We start from the raw sequence: 18,250 nt of genomic DNA, 5'->3' as shown, positions 1-18,250 counted from the left end.
TGATGAGAGGGTGAGAGACAAGAGGAAGAACTAGAGGAATGTTGTGTCTGGTTCCTGGTAAAGATGTGTCCCAAGACATCTCTGTATTTAAGAATTTTTTAAATATTTAAATTTGTTTATCAGCATCATTAGATATGTCGAAATGACCTTTACCAAACAAAACCTAATTTAACATTAAGGTTAAGTTAGGTTAGGTTCGTCAGGAAACAGGACAAGTGTTTCCTGACGTGGGTCTTAGTCATATAATGACCCACAGCTGGATCTTTTGATCATCTGAGGCCTTCCACTGGCTTACCAGTCTACCCTTTAAAAATTATTGTTAGAATTATATATATATATATATATGCAATAAGATCACAGTAAACAGGTGATTTCAGAATATGCAAAACAACCACTCTGAAAGAATAGAGAAATTCCAAGCGCTTTCGTGACTACTCACATTATCAAGGAACTATGAAAGTAAAGCATCCAAGGAAGCTATATAAGGGGTCTGGTCGGCACCTCACTATCAGATCCCACAACGGTTTAAACACGTGACGCGCGGCGAGCCAACTTGGAAAGGTCCTTGGCACAACTCACCCCACAAACTATTCTACCCAAGAAATAAGAAATTTTAAAGATTATTTGTCCAGTGTATTATTAAATTCTTCCCAAATTCTATTAATTATAAATGGATCTAATTTATATAAACCAAAGGAAATATTCATATTATTGTCAAAACTGCTTTTTATGAAACAAGATTCAATTATATTCCTGTCGACCATGGACTTGCTTGATACTACTTTCTCAACTTTTTGAAAATCAATTGGATGGTTAAAATCTCTTACATGAATAAATAGAGCATTGGAATCTTGTCCAGTTCTAATGCTATATTTATGTTGTTTTAATCTTAGTTCGAGATTTTTACCAGTTTGACCGTAATAAACTTTATCGCAAATTTTACAAGGAATCTTATAGACACATCCATCAGCATTTTGGGGGGAATTCTTTATCAAAAGTTTTTTTACTGTATCGAGATTTTTGAATACAACTTTAATATTAAAAGTCTTAAGAAGAGAAGGCATATCAACCAAGTTTTCATGGTAAGGGAGAACCAACATATTTTTATTTGAATAAGGCTGGTTGTCCCTTTTTGGATTGTAAAAAGTATTTCTGGCAACTTTAAAAGATTTATCAATTACATTTCTTGGGTATTTTAAATCATTACCTATTTCATAAATTTTGGATATTTCCTCATCTATGAACTCAGGACTACAAATTCGTAAAGCTCTCAGAAACATTGATGAGAAAACAGACAGTTTGACTCTATCTTGATGCGAGGAATAATAGTGGACATAGGAACAGTTATTAGTAGGTTTTCTGTAAATTTTAAATTTGAATTCATTATTACCCTTAATAATTAAAACATCTAGAAAAGGCAATGAGTTATTTTCTTCAAACTCAACAGTAAAGTTTATTGAATGGGCTAAGCTATTTAATTTTCCAAGGAAATGGTGTATATCTACATTTTTGGGCATAAGACACAAAATATCATCAACATATCTGAACCATTTAGCTCTATTAGGGAGGATTGTGTTAAGTAACCTTGTTTCAAAAAATTCCATGTATAGGTTACTAAGAACAGGTGAAAGAGGATTTCCCATTGCCATACCAAACTTCTGAGTGTAAAATTTATCATTAAATACAAATTTTGCATCAACAATGCAAAGTTTAATAAGTTTAATGATAGTAGGAACTGGCAATGGTAAATCATAGTTAACGAGTTCTTCAGATAAGAAACTTAATAAATCATCAACAGGAACTTTCGTAAACAAGGAAGTAACATCAAAACTAACCATGTTAAAATCATTTAGGTCAGTCAAGGAGCTTAATTTATCAACCAAGTCTATGTTGTTTTTAACATTAAAGTTAGAAATTTTGCCAACAATAGGGCTCAAAATATCAACAAGCCATTTGGATAATTTATATGAAACTGACCCTATGGAGCTAATAATTGGTCTGACTGGATTCCCTGGTTTGTGTGTTTTTATTAGTCCATACATGTAAGGCAAAGATGGATTAGTGGAAGTAAATTGTTTGACTAATTCATCTTTGCCTTTCAGTAGAAGTTTTATTGTTTTATTGAAATTGCTGTTAACGGTTTCTAGGGGATTTTTCCTAAGTTTAGAATAGGTTTCAGTATCATCTAAGAGATTATTCATTTTTTCTTGGTAATCATTTTCTTTCATAATTACTATTGCATTTATTTTGTCTGCTTTAGTAAGGCGCAAATTTTTATTGTTATTAAGTGTATCATAAGACTTAAAGAATCTTTGAGGGCAATTGGGAATGTTTGGTTTTAACATAGAGCTATATACCATTCCTTTACTAATATTAATTTCATCAGAGGATAAATCAGAAAATTTTTCAAAGTTACAAAAGGCTTTTGCAATTTCAACATTATTAAGTTTTTTTGAAGTTGCAAAACTTAGGCCAAAACCTAGAGCAGCAGTTGTATGTTTGTCTAAAATTTCATCTGATAAGTTAATTACAAAATTGTTATTAGCATGCTTTGTCCAATCACTATTTTCAATTAACTTGTAATGAACTCAAGAGCAAACTACAAAGAAAATTAGACATTTTAATTGAAAATAGTGATTGGACAAAGCATGCTAATAACAATTTTGTAATTAACTTATCAGATGAAATTTTAGACAAACATACAACATAGACTTGGTTGATAAATTAAGCTCCTTGACTGACCTAAATGATTTTAACATGGTTAGTTTTGATGTTACTTCCTTGTTTACGAAAGTTCCTGTTGATGATTTATTAAGTTTCTTATCTGAAGAACTCGTTAACTATGATTTACCATTGCCAGTTCCTACTATCATTAAACTTATTAAACTTTGCATTGTTGATGCAAAATTTGTATTTGGAAGAATTTAATAATACACTGGACAAATAATCTTTAAAATTTCTTATTTCTTGGGTAGAATAGTTTGTGGGGTGAGTTGTGCCAAGGACCTGTCCAGTTGGGCCGGCGCGCGTCAGGTGTTTAACCATTGTGGGATCTGATAGTGAGGTGCCGACCAGACCCCTTATATAGCTTCCTTGGATGCTTTACTTTCATAGTTCCTTGATAATGTGAGTAGTCACGAAAGCGCTTGGAATTTCTCTATTCTTTCAGAGTGGTTGTTTTACATATATATATATATATATATATATATATATATATATATATATATATATATATATATATATATATATATATATATATATATATATATATATATGCAATAAGATCACAGTAAACAGGTGATTTCAGAATATGCAAAACAACCACTCTGAAAGAATAGAGAAATTCCAAGCGCTTTCGTGACTACTCACATTATCAAGGAACTATGAAAGTAAAGCATCCAAGGAAGCTATATAAGGGGTCTGGCCGGCACCTCACTATCAGATCCCACAACGGTTAAACACCTGACGCGCGCCGGCCCAACTGGACAGGTCCTTGGCACAACTCACCCCACAAACTATTCTACCCAAGAAATAAGAAATTTTAAAGATTATTTGTCCAGTGTATTATTAAATTCTTCCCAAATTCTATTAATTATACATGGATCTAATTTATATAAACCAAAGGAAATATTCATATTATTTTCAAAACTGCTTTTTATGAAACAAGATTCAATTATATTCCTGTCGACCATGGACTTGCTTGATACTACTTTCTCAACTTTTTGAAAATCAATTGGATGGTTAAAATCTCTTACATGAATAAATAGAGCATTGGAATCTTGTCCAGTTCTAATGCTATTTTACAAGGAATCTTATTGACACATCCATCAGCATTTTGGGGGGAATTCTTTATCAATATATATATATATATATATATATATATATATATATATATATATATATATATATATATATATATATATAACCCTCATCATCAGAGAAGACAATAAACGTACTTCAGGAAAAACCTTAAATTTCATTTAGTGTTTAATAATAATAATAACCACAGGGAACCACTATAGATCGCACCTTATATGGGAAGCTTAAAATTTCACAGGTTTATTTGTTTTTCCATTTTATATTCCCCAGAAACACGAGTACAATATTAACATAAGCCTTGTAACAAGTCCCTCATCATAAAGTGATACACTAATGTGCTGTTATGGTCGTTATTTCCGCCCAGCAGCACTGTGTAGCCTATTATTGACTCACAAACACAATATCAGTATGCTACTGGGAGTTATAAAACCACGTACGCCATGTTATAATCGCAATACATTATTCTGGAGAATATTTCTCTTTTGATGTGTGTGCACTGAGAGCAGCCGCGCATGTGCACTTAGATGGGTTTATGTCTCGTTTTGTATACACTTAGTGCTTATTTTACAGGGTATTACACTATCTTTGATTAGTTATTGATAAATGGTTATAATCGTAGCCATAATTTTTAAAGGAGTGGACCGGTAAGCCAGTGGAAGGCCCCGGTCAGATGACCAAAAACTCCAGCTGTAGGTCATCATATGACTAAGACCCGCGTCAGTAAACATTTGTTGTTTCCTGACAAATCTAACTATCCTAGATTGGAATATAGTTAGTTGAGTTTAAACCTAAATTAACTAACTAACCAGCATTGACATATATAATTGAGCTCTCCCCAAGGAAAGTTCCTTGATGCTGATGAGGGGCTCTTGATCTAGGGAACTGGATCTGTGCTCCAGTTCCCTGAATTAAACCTGCATATCTTCTAGCATCCCCACAGGCGCTGTATAATCTTGCGGGTTTTGCGCTTCCCCCTTGATTATAATAATAATAACATACATCACTGTGAATGCAACACAGGCAACATGATTGCTCACCTCCCTTTATTAAGGGAAGAGCAGGCCACATGGAGGGTAAGATTATCTCCAACACATTATGACAGTTGTCTGACGACCATGTCACTAGTGATATTGCACAATTTACTTTCGTCCTGACCAGTATAATTATTGATTTCTGGGATTTCGCTTGTATCCTCTTGTGCAAAGGCAGAGAGGAAATAAATGTTGAAAATAGTACACATTTCTTTGTCACTAACAATATGTTGACATGAGTTACATTTAAGTGGGCCAATTTTTTCCCTAATCCTATTCCTATATATTCGAAAGAAACCCATAGGATTGGTCTTTGATTCCCTCGCAACTTTAATTTCATATTCTCTTTTGGCTTCCCTTACTCCTTTCTTTTTTTTTTTTTTTACTTATCTCAGTCTTAGGAATTTACTGACATTTTTCATTAAGGTGTCTGAGGCGGTAGATGAAGATAAAAAAAAAAACACGATATTGTATATTTCGACTTCAGTAAGACCTTTGATAAATTGCACATAAGAGATATTAACAACGTAGCGGCATATGGAATAGGAGGAGAAATTACCTCGTGGGTCGAGGTATGAGAATTTTAAAGGAGACTGAGCCAACAGGTGCTGAGAAATAATTACACAAGCGAGCATAACACCTGTATCAATTTGTTCTAACGTGAATGATGCAATTAGTCTCTCATTTTACGCTCCATTGGAAACTTTATTTCTTAATTGGTGGCATTGCACCAGCTTTTGGAGAGGGTATTGATATAGGAAGCAGATGTGCTCAACATCGTAAAAATTTACGTAATTATAAATCTGTATACGGAGTGTAAATAGCAAGTCGGTCAAAACATACACTATGCATATTACATCTGTTAATGGTTCCGGTTATTGTTGCCCCGCAGACAGGTTTCCTAAATTATAAGCGAATGACGATACCGGCGGATAAAGTATAATGAGGATGAGCATCCCAGGGAGAGTGTGATGAGGACAAGAGGCTGGGATTTATTATTTTACTGTTTACGTTCTTGAGTGCAGAGTCAGATATCCGAATTCAGTGTGTTTATGTTTTTTGAGAGCCAAGTCAGATATATAGATTCCGTATGTTTACTTTTTTTGAGAGACGAGTCGGATATCTGGATTCACTTTTTTTTTTTACAACGTAAAGTATAGCACAGAATTTGTATATGACACTTTTACACATTGACTGAAAAACCATCCCAATGAGCATTTTCAAGTTAATAATAGTTGGTTAATTGAGCCTGAAGCTCGTCAACTACTTAAAGGGGTCATTAAGAGTACATGTCATCTGTTCACAACCAATCAAGAATACTTTAATCCCTAAAATAGGATTTAATGTGAACTCTCAGTCAGTGGCGGACCTACATTTTTGGGGCCCTGAATCTTGAACTGTTATGGGGGGGCCCTTCGCAACCCCTTCTTATACAGTAGACCCAAAATTGTTAAGCAATGTGGACTAAAGTCGCTTCTGGGGCCCCTCCAGGATTAGGGGCCCTGAAGAGTAAATCCTCCCTTGCTCTCAGCATATCTTCACCGATATAAGTACACCACGGTTTATTTCATCTTCAGTTTAAGATTTAAAAAAGCCATACTTTAAAGTCTTGTTCTGCACACTTGTACACACACGTAAGTGTTACAGCCTCCAACACACAATAATCAACCAAAATGTGTAGAAATATACTCACCAGAGATGAGTAGAGGTGTTACACTAGGTTAGCATCACCACCAGCCAGATGATAGTTGCAGTCCACCTTCGACGAAGTCTTACTGTAGTGATGAACTTCGTTTCTCAGTGTATCGTTTCTCTTGTATCCACATAAGCAATAATGGTTCTGTAGCGGGATTTTCAGAGAATCCTGATATATGTCCATACCACATCAGCAATGTGTGTCGCATGTCTCAAGCTAGGCTCCGTAAATGGCCTTATGTATTATTTATAATTTGGTCAGGTCCGCTTGGCTATTAATATTTTGTTTTTGACATTCGAGAGATATTTCTTCTACTTTATCATTGCACTTATAGTCATAAGTTCTTTTTTTTTCTGTATGTACACGGGCTTTCTCTGTTTTCTCCAGATTATTAGTCTTTATTTTGAACTAGGCATAATATGGGACACTTGTTAATATTTGCTACCATTCTCAAACCGTGTTTTGTTTACTAGTACTGCCACCTTCTATGAAAAAAATATATTAATTACCATGAAATTTAATATATATATATATATATATATATATATATATATATATATATATATATATATATATATATATATATATATATATATATATATATATATATATATATATATATATATATATATATATATTAAAAGTTCTCTTATACAGTATTTTCCCAAAGTTTGATGCAGTACAATACTAAATTTTAACAAAATCTGAAGTATTGTACGCAGAGCCGGATTAAGATTTTGTAGGCCCCTGGGCTACAGGTACCGCGAGACTCCTGGGCTACAGGTACTGTGAGGTTCCTGGGCTACAGGTACTGTGAGGGTCCTGGGCTACAGGTACCGCGAGGCTCCTGGGCTACAGGTACTGTGAGGTTCCTGGGCTACAGGTACTGTGAGGCTCCTGGGCTACAGGTACCGCGAGGCTCCTGGGCTACAGGTACCTGGAGTTTACCTGGAGAGAGTTCCGGGGGTCAACGCCCCCGCGGCCCGGTCTGAGACCAGGCCTCCTGGTGGATCAGAGCCTGATCAACCAGGCTGTTGCTGCTGGCTGCACGCAAACCAACATACGAGCCACAGCCCGGCTGATCCGGAACTGACTTTAGGTGCTTGTCCAGTGCCAGCTTGAAGACTGCCAGGGGTCTGTTGGTAATCCCCCTTATGTGTGCTGGGAGGCAGTTGAACAGTCTCGGGCCCCTGACACTTATTGTATGGTCTCTTAACGTGCTAGTGACACCCCTGCTTTTCATTGGGGGGATGGTGCATCGTCTGCCAAGTCTTTTGCTTTCGTAGTGGGTGATTTTCGTGTGCAAGTTCGGTACTAGTCCCTCTAGGATTTTCCAGGTGTATATAATCATGTATCTCTCCCTCCTGCGTTCCAGGGAATACAGGTTTAGGAACCTCAAGCGCTCCCAATAATTGAGGTGTTTTATCTCCGTTATGCGCGCCGTGAAAGTTCTCTGTACATTTTCTAGGTCGGCAATTTCACCTGCCTTGAAAGGTGCTGTTAGTGTGCAGCAATATTCCAGCCTAGATAGAACAAGTGACCTGAAGAGTGTCATCATGGGCTTGGCCTCCCTAGTTTTGAAGGTTCTCATTATCCATCCTGTCATTTTTCTAGCAGATGCGATTGATACAATGTTATGGTCCTTGAAGGTGAGATCCTCCGACATGATCACTCCCAGGTCTTTGACGTTGGTGTTTCGCTCTATTTTGTGGCCAGAATTTGTTTTGTACTCTGATGAAGATTTAATTTCCTCATGTTTACCATATCTGAGTAATTGAAATTTCTCATCGTTGAACTTCATATTGTTTTCTGCAGCCCACTGAAAGATTTGGTTGATGTCTGCCTGGAGCTTTGCAGTGTCTGCAATGGAAGACACTGTCATGCAGATTCGGGTGTCATCTGCAAAGGAAGACACGGTGCTGTGGCTGACATCCTTGTCTATGTCGGATATAAGGATGAGGAACAAGATGGGAGCGAGTACTGTGCCTTGTGGAACAGAGCTTTTCACCGTAGCTGCCTCGGACTTTACTCTGTTGACGACTACTCTCTGTGTTCTGTTAGTGAGGAAATTATAGATCCATCGACCGACTTTTCCTGTTATTCCTTTAGCACGCATTTTGTGCGCTATTACGCCATGGTCACACTTGTCGAAGGCTTTTGCAAAGTCTGTATATATTACATCTGCATTCTTTTTGTCTTCTAGTGCATTTAGGACCTTGTCGTAGTGGTCCAATAGTTGAGACAGACAGGAGCGACCTGTTCTAAACCCATGTTGCCCTGGGTTCCTGGGCTACAGGTACTGTGAGGCTCCTGGGCTACAGGTACTGAGGTCCCTGGGCTACAGGTACTGTGAGGCTCCTGGGCTATATGTATTGTGAGGCTCCTGGGCTACAGGTAGTGAGGCTCCTGGGCTACAGGTACTGTGAGGCTCCTGGGCTACAGGTACTGAGGTCCCTGGGCTACAGGTACTGTGAGGCTCCTGGGCTATATGTATTGTAAGGCTCCTGGGCTACAGGTATTGTGAGGACTCTGGATTACAGGTACTGTGAGGACCCTGGGCTACAGGTACTGTGAGATCCCTGGGATACAGGTACTGTTAGGCTCCTGGGCTACAGGTACTGTGAGGACCCTGGGCTACAGGTACTGTGAGAACCCTGGGCTACAGGTACTGAGAACCCTGGGCTACATATACTGTGAGAACCCTGGGCTACATGTACTGTGAGGACCCTGGGCTACAGGTACTGTGAGGACCCTGGGCTACAGGTACTGTGAGTTCCCTGGGCTACAGGTACTGTTACGCTCCTGGGCTACAGGTACTATTAGGCTCCTGGGCTACAGGTACTGTGAGGACCCTGGGCTACAGGCACTGTGAGGACCATGGGCTACAGGTACTGTGAGAACCCTGGTCTACAGGTACTGTGAGGACCCTGGGCTACAGGTACTGTGAGAACCCTGGGCTACATGTACTGTGAGAACCCTGGGCTACAGGTACTGTGAGGACCCTGGACTACAGGTACTGTGAGGACCCTGGGCTACATGTACTGTGAAGACCCTGGGCTACAGGTACTGTGAGGGCCCTGGGCTACAGGTACTGTGAGCACCCTGGGCTACAGGTACTGTGAGGACCCTGGGCTACAGGTACTGTGAGCACCCTGGGCTACAGATGCTGTGAGGACCCTGGGCTACAGGTACTGTGAGGACCCTGGGCTACAGGTACTGTGAGGACCCTGGGCTACAGATGCTGTGAGGACCCTGGGCTACAGGTACTGTGAGGACCCTGGGCTACATGTACTGTGAGCACCCTGGGCTACAGATGCTGTGAGGACCCTGGGCTACAGGTACTGTGAGGACCCTGGACTTCAGGTACTGTGAGGACGCTAGGCTACAGGTACTGTGAGGACCCTGGGCTACAGATACTGTGAGGACCCTGGGCTACAGGTACTGTGAGGACCCTGGGCTACAGGTACTGTGAGGACCCTGGGCTACAGGTACTGTGAGGACCCTGGGCTACAGGTACTGTGAGGACCCTGGGCTACAGGTACTGTGAGGACCCTGGGCTACAGGTACTGAGGACCCTGGGCTACAGGTACTGATGACCCTGGGCTACAGGTACTGTGAGGACCCTCGGCTACAGGTACTGTGAGGACCCTGGGCTACAGGTACTGTGAGGACCCTGGGCTACAGGTACTGTGAAGACCCTGGGCTACAGGTACTGTGAGGGCCCTGGGCTACAGGTACTGTGAGCACCCTGGGCTACAGGTACTGTGAGGACCCTGGGCTACAGGTACTGTGAGCACCCTGGGCTACAGATGCTGTGAGGACCCTGGGCTACAGGTACTGTGAGGACCCTGGGCTACAGGTACTGTGAGGACCCTGGGCTACAGATGTTGCGAGGACCCTGGGCTACAGGTACTGTGAGGACCCTGGGCTACATGTACTGTGAGCACCCTGGGCTTCAGGTACTGTGAGGACGCTAGGCTATAGGTACTGTGAGGACCCTGAGCTACAGATACTGTGAGGACCCTGGGCTACAGGTACTGTGAGGACCCTGGGCTTCAGGTACTGTGAGGACGCTAGGCTATAGGTACTGTGAGGACCCTGAGCTACAGATACTGTGAGGACCCTGGGCTACAGGTACTGTGAGGACCCTGGGCTGAAGCCCCTGGAGACCCTCCAACTGGCGGAGGACCCTGGGCTGAAGCCACTGGAGACCCTCCAACTGGCGGAGGACCCTGGGCTGTAGCCACTGGAGACCCTCCAACTGGCGGAGGACCCTGGGCTGAAGCCACTGGAGACCCTCCAACTGGCGGAGGACCCTGGGCTGAAGCCCCTGGAGACCCTCCAACTGGCGGAGGACCCTGGGCTGTAGCCCCTAAAGCCCATGGCTTAATCCGGCCCTGACTGCACTTACACATAGTTTTGGTAACCTGGAATCGTCTAAACATTCCACTCTAATGTGAAGCAAATATTCTGAAAGAGTCTTAGGTTAAAAAAGACGGTATTAAAGTAACATTTTTATACGGTAAGCTTGCTCGGCTAGGTTTTTTTTTTTTTTTTTGAGTGCAAAATAGAGATTTATGTGTCAGAAATATGCATAATTACAACAGCTTTTTCTGGAAGAGATAATCTCCAGGTGTACCGTAATTTCTACCGTTAAGAAAAGTAATAGATGGGATTAAGACATTCTTAATTGACGCCGGAGGTGTGGGCGGCAGGAAATTTAGTTACAGTAATTAGTAGAGGAGAGACATAAATAAACTATAGGGTAGTGTATGGTGTGAATATTTACGCTAATCTTAGTGGAAAGAAGACATGTTAACACGAGAGACAGCAGTGAGCACACAGCAATATGCAGGGAACAAGCATACACGCATAGCAATATACAGGGAACAAGCATACACGCATAGCAATATACAGGGAACAAGCATGCACGTATAGCAATATACAGGGAACAAGCATGCACGCATAGCAATATACAGGGAACAAGCATGCACGCATAGCAATATACAGGGAACAAGCATGCACGTATAGCAATATACAGGGAACAAGCATGCACGCATGGCAATATACAGGGAACAAGCATGCACGCATAGCAATATACAGGGAACAAGCATGCACGCATGGCAATATACAGGGAACAAGCATGCACGTATAGCAATATACAGGGAACAAGCATGCACGTATAGCAATATACAGGGAACAAGCATGCACGCATGGCAATATCCAGGGAACAAGCATGCACGCATATCAATATACAGGGAACAAGCATGCACGCATAGCAATATACAGGGAACAAGCATGCACGTATAGCAATATACAGGGAACAAGCATGCACGCATGGCAATATACAGGGAACAAGCATGCACGCATAGCAATATACAGGGAACAAGCATGCACGCATAGCAATATACAGGGAACAAGCATGCACGCATAGCAATATACAGGGAACAAGCATGCACGTATAGCAATATACAGGGAACAAGCATGCACGCATGGCAATATACAGGGAACAAGCATACACGCATAGCAATATACAGGGAACAAGCATACACGCATAGCAATATACAGGGAACAAGCATGCACGTATAGCAATATACAGGGAACAAGCATGCACGTATAGCAATATACAGGGAACAAGCATGCACGCATGGCAATATACAGGGAACAAGCATGCACGCATAGCAATATACAGGGAACAAGCATGCACGTATAGCAATATACAGGGAACAAGCATGCACGCATGGCAATATACAGGGAACAAGCATGCACGCATGGCAATATACAGGGAACAAGCATGCACGCATGGCAATATACAGGGAACAAGCATGCACGTATAGCAATATACAGGGAACAAGCATGCACGTATAGCAATATACAGGGAACAAGCATGCACGCATAGCAATATACAGGGAACAAGCATGCACGCATAGCAATATACAGGGAACAAGCATGCACGCATGGCAATATACAGGGAACAAGCATGCACGCATAGCAATATACAGGGAACAAGCATGCACGCATGGCAATATACAGGGAACAAGCATGCACGCATGGCAATATACAGGGAACAAGCATGCACGCATAGCAATATACAGGGAACAAGCATGCACGTATAGCAATATACAGGGAACAAGCATGCACGTATAGCAATATACAGGGAACAAGCATGCACGTATAGCAATATACAGGGAACAAGCATGCACGCATAGCAATATACAGGGAACAAGCATGCACGTATAGCAATATACAGGGAACAAGCATGCACGTATAGCAATATACAGGGAACAAGCATGCACGTATAGCAATATACAGGGAACAAGCATGCACGCATGGCAATATACAGGGAACAAGCATGCACGCATGGCAATATACAGGGAACAAGCATGCACGCATGGCAATATACAGGGAACAAGCATGCACGTATAGCAATATACAGGGAACAAGCATGCACGTATAGCAATATACAGGGAACAAGCATGCACGTATAGCAATATACAGGGAACAAGCATGCACGCATAGCAATATACAGGGAACAAGCATGCACGTATAGCAATATACAGGGAACAAGCATGCACGTATAGCAATATACAGGGAACAAGCATGCACGTATAGCAATATACAGGGAACAAGCATGCACGCATGGCAATATACAGGGAACAAGCATGCACGCATGGCAATATACAGGGAACAAGCATGCACGCATGGCAATATACAGGGAACAAGCATGCACGTATAGCAATATACAGGGAACAAGCATGCACGTATAGCAATATACAGGGAACAAGCATGCACGCATAGCAATATACAGGGAACAAGCATGCACGTATAGCAATATACAGGGAACAAGCATGCACGCATAGCAATATACAGGGAACAAGCATGCACGCATAGCAATATACAGGGAACAAGCATGCACGTATAGCAATATACAGGGAACAAGCATGCACGCATAGCAATATACAGGGAACAAGCATGCACGTATAGCAATATACAGGGAACAAGCATGCACGTATAGCAATATACAGGGAACAAGCATGCACGCATAGCAATATACAGGGAACAAGCATGCACGTATAGCAATATACAGGGAACAAGCATGCACGTATAGCAATATACAGGGAACAAGCATGCACGTATAGCAATATACAGGGAACAAGCATGCACGCATGGCAATATACAGGGAACAAGCATGCACGCATGGCAATATACAGGGAACAAGCATGCACGCATGGCAATATACAGGGAACAAGCATGCACGTATAGCAATATACAGGGAACAAGCATGCACGTATAGCAATATACAGGGAACAAGCATGCACGCATAGCAATATACAGGGAACAAGCATGCACGCATAGCAATATACATAACATGAAGGGCACTGCAATGGATCAGAGAATACCTGACAGGGAGGCAACGAGTCATGGTACGTGGTGAGGTATCAGAGTGGGCACCTGTGACGAGCGGGGTACCACAGGGGTCGGTCCTAGGACCAGTGCTATTTTTGGTATATGTGAATGACATGATGGAAGGGTTAGACTCAGAAGTGTCCCTGTTCGCAGACGATGTGAAGTTAATGAGGAGAATTAAATCAGATTAGGATCAGGTAGGACCTCAAAGAGACCTGGACAGGCTGGACACCTGGTCCAGCAACTGGCTTCTCGAATTTAACCTCGCCAGATGCAAAGTCATGAAGATAGGGGAAGGGCACAGAAGACCGCAGACGGAGAATAGGCTAGGTGGCCAAAGACTGCAAACCTCGCTCAAGGAGAAAGATCTTGGGGTGAGTATAACACCGAGCATGTCTCCGGAAGCACACATCAACCAGATAACTGCTGCAGCATATGGGCGCCTGGCAAACCTGAGAACAGCGTTCCGATACCTTAGTAAGGAATCGTTCAAGACACTGTACACGTGTACGTCAGGCCCATACTGGAGTATGCAGCACTTGTTTTGAACCCACACCTGGTCAAGCATGTCAAGAAATTAGAGAAAGTGCAAAGGTTTGCGACAAGGTTAGTTCCAGAGCTAAGGGGAATATCCTATGAAGAAAGGTTAAGGGAAATCGGCCTGACGACACTGGAGGACAGAAGGGTCAGGGGAGATATGATAACGACATATAAAATACTGCGCGGAATAGACAATGTGGACAAAGACAGGATGTTCCAGGGAGGGGACACAGAAACAGGTCACAATTGGAAGTTGAAGACTCAGATGAGTCAAAGGGATGTTAGGAAGTATTTCTTCAGTCATAGAGTTGTCAGGCAGTGGAATAGCCTAGAAAGTGACGTAGTGGAGGCGGGAACCATACATAGTTTTAAGACGAGGTATGATAAAGCTCATGGAGCAGGGAGAGGACCTAGTAGCAACAGGTGAAGAGGCGGGGGCCAGGAGCTAAGACTCGACCCCTGCAACCACAAATAGGTGAGTACAGTGAGCAAGCAGGCGCACACAGCAATATGCAAGGAGCAAGCAGGCGCACACGGCAATGTACACATGCTCACATACACACAGACTCATCCTCAGCTATGCATGTGTGTATGTAATATATTGGCCGTTCTTGTCCCGACCCGGGTCTTATCCAGATGGGGTGGTTATGCAGGTGTGCGTATATAGTATGTTTACACGATCCCTCACTTGCGTACACTGTATGTATACACGCACAGCAAAACAACGTGAGTTTTGACAGTTCTGTGACGAATGTTTTGCAGTTGTTATGAATTCACACTTGTTATTATAACACACACATGAGGACACTGCTAGAAGTATTTACTCATCTCCTGCAACAAAGGAGTTTCGCTGTCAGTCATTCCATAAAGATTCCCCAGCGTAGTACACTACAGCGGTACAGCAAGAAGACTGCTTCCTTGGGGGCCGTGTGGAGAACGCTGGATTGTTCCATGTTCCAGTCTTCGACGGACATCATATTATACAGCAACACAAATGGAAGGGCAAAGGCACTAGGCTAGTGGACTAACATCAAGTGATGCTTTCTTCTAAATTTTAAATGTGGTGCATCGGTAAGTCAGCAGAAGGTCTCTGTCATATGACCCACAGGTTCATTTGTGTGTCTTAACATGACTCTCGTTAGGAGGTATTTGTCCTATTCCATAACGAATCATACCTAACTAGACTACTCCTTTACACACGCACACACACTCACATGGGTTCCACAGGACTGAACTGGTCCGCCTTATACAACCCTTCAAACGTGAGTGTGTGGTACATGTGTAATGCAGCTGTCTAAACACCTGTCGACCTCAGTTTATCGTATATTCGTATTTTTTTTTATGTTTCGTCCGGGGTATGTTACGTCCCATTCACAATAACTCCTCTTCATACAATGATTTTCGAGACAAGAGATCAGTATGAAGGGGAGACTGAGCTAAAGTTACAAGGGTATGTTCATTGCGTTAATTCACGGTTTTGCCAAATAACAGCTTGCAGTGGCAGAAGTTCCTGTCATTATGACTCTTTGTTTATATAATGTCACTAAACTACGAAATCCTGGTTTGAAAATCTGCAAGTTTCATTTGGTCATATCAAGACTCGTTCGGCTATATCAGGAATCATTCTGCCATACGAAGAATTAGTCGGTTCTCTGAGAATTGTCATCCTTTTCCCCTCTGGAAGATCACTGCTGTCCGTGACGAGACGAAAAGCCTTGAAACGTGGATTTTCGAGGAGGCCCTTTCCACCACTAGTAGCACACCTTTGTTCCCTCCCACCACCAAAAACACTGTTCCCTGCCACCTTCAAGAACACACCTTTGTTCCTTGCCACCATCAGAACCCACTTTCGTTCTCTGCAACCATCAAGAACACCTTTCTTCCCCTGCCACCACTTGTAAAGATACCTTTGCTCCCTGCCACTACTAGGAATGACACCTTTGCTCCCTGCCACCACCAGGAACGATACTGGGGGAACGTCACTGGCAGGAACGTCACCGTCATGCACCTGGGTTCTCACGCTCGGCGCGGCGTGACAACCTCCTCATCCCTGCCACCCAAACCACCACACATTACGCACAATAATTACTATACACATTTAAAAGCGTCTGATGATGCCACTGGTCTGCAGTACTGGGAAGAGGAAAGGACGCAGGAGAGGGTTGCACCAGACAACTGCTCTTGGGAGGAAGGACAGACCCGGGACACTCTGTAGACTGCACTGGCGGCTTCCGCTGAACTCACAACCTCCAGCACTGCCAATCTCCGTCACCGCCACCGCAAATGACTCACTAAAATGTCATCACTCCCTCCGATCCTTCCGCAGGCAGTCGCTGGCGCCACAGCCTAACCGCAATTTCAACGGCCTTTTTTTTATCGTTATTCATATTGTGACCTTCCTCATCATCTTATTGCTGAAACCATCATCACAAACTTCACAATGACGCGACTAAAAGAAGAAATTGTCAATCATTTATGCGTCAATTTCCCATAATCCAGGAATTTTCCAGCCTACGTCTCCAGGTGGCTGACCCTACCTTCCAGTCTACGTCTTCCGGCGAATGAATATTCTAGCCTACGTCTCCAGGTGGATGAACAGGCGCATTGCCAGGCCAGACTGTCAACCAGGAAATCTAGTCTAAGACCAAAGTTCCTCGTAGGCTTCAACAAGTCAGCAGGCAGGTACCAAGCATTTAGGTACACTCAGTAGATGCATTATGCATCCAGCACACACACTGTTACCCCTCTTCACATGCAGCACACACTGTACATCCTAGTGCTAGCCTGGTGCACATCACTCGGTCTGCCGGTTTCCGGTTGTTCTCATAATGATAGATACGACCGTTGCCATCTGCCTCCCAAGCCTGTTTGACCAGCCTGCTGAACCAGCCTTGCTAAACCACCCTGCTTGACTAGCCTGCTCAATCACCCTGCTTGACTAGCCTGCTCAATCACCCTGCCTGACTAGCCTGCTGAACCACCCTGTTTGACTAGCTTGCTGAACTGCCCTGCCTGACAAGCCTACTGAACTACCCTGCCTGACAAGCCTGCTGAACTACCCTACCTGACAAGCCTGCTGAACTACCCTGCCTGACAAGCCTGCTGAGCTACCCTGCCTGACAAGCCTGCTGAACTACCCTGCCTAACAAGCCTGCTGAACTACCCTGCCTGACAAGCCTGCTGAACTACCCTGCCTGACAAGCCTGCTGAACTACCCTGCCTGACAAGCCTGCTGAACTACCCTGCCTGACAAGCCTGCTGAACTACCCTGCCTGACAAGTCTGCTGAGCTACCCTGCCTGACAAGCCTGCTGAGCTATCCTGCATGACAAGCCTGCTGAACCACCTTACTCGGCTAGCCTAATCTGCGAAGGTTGTTATAGATGAATGGTTCAGAGAACCGACATGTTGATAAATTAGACACATGTGCAACTCTTGGGTATCTTTATTGAGGAAACGTTTCGCCACACAGTGGCTTCATCAGTTCATACAAAGGAGAATCTTGAAGAACAGGAGGAGAATGAGGTAATCAGTCCCTCAACCTTGAGTCGATGTGGTCAGTCAATCAATCTTGAATAGAATACGGCATACGTGCGGAGGAGCTTATAAACCGTTGGTAGGAGAGGTGCAGCAGTCATAGGTGGTGTCACATTTGTTCAATGTGGAAGTAGGTCGTGCCCAAGAATTAGGCACGACCTACTTGGGCACGACCTACTTCCACATTGAACAAATGTGACACCACCTATGACTGCTGCACC

At 42.9% G+C, this 18,250-nt stretch overlaps 1 protein-coding gene across 5 annotated transcripts in view; it reads right to left on the bottom strand.

The window, feature by feature from the left end:
- LOC128690111 (innexin inx2-like) overlaps positions 1 to 17,254 on the bottom strand; it is a 103,169-nt gene extending 85,915 nt beyond the window's left edge. The window contains exons 1-2 of one of the 5 annotated variants that reach the window (XM_070090685.1): positions 17,031 to 17,254; positions 6,544 to 7,031 (exon numbers count right to left, since the gene is read on the bottom strand). The gene's annotated coding sequence lies outside the window, so the exon portion shown is untranslated. Of the gene's footprint in view, positions 1 to 6,543; positions 7,032 to 15,707; positions 15,749 to 16,400; positions 16,501 to 16,589; positions 16,718 to 17,030 lie in introns of those variants that run through there. The other 4 variants (XM_070090686.1, XM_070090688.1, XM_070090684.1 and 1 more) reach the window with 4 other exon arrangements.
- Positions 17,255 to 18,250: the final 996 nt, after the last annotated feature.

The sequence above is a fragment of the Cherax quadricarinatus genome, chromosome 32 (assembly GCF_038502225.1).
Source record: "Cherax quadricarinatus isolate ZL_2023a chromosome 32, ASM3850222v1, whole genome shotgun sequence".
NCBI classification, from domain to species: domain Eukaryota; kingdom Metazoa; phylum Arthropoda; class Malacostraca; order Decapoda; family Parastacidae; genus Cherax; species Cherax quadricarinatus.
This window is presented reverse-complemented; position numbering and strand designations above follow the sequence as displayed.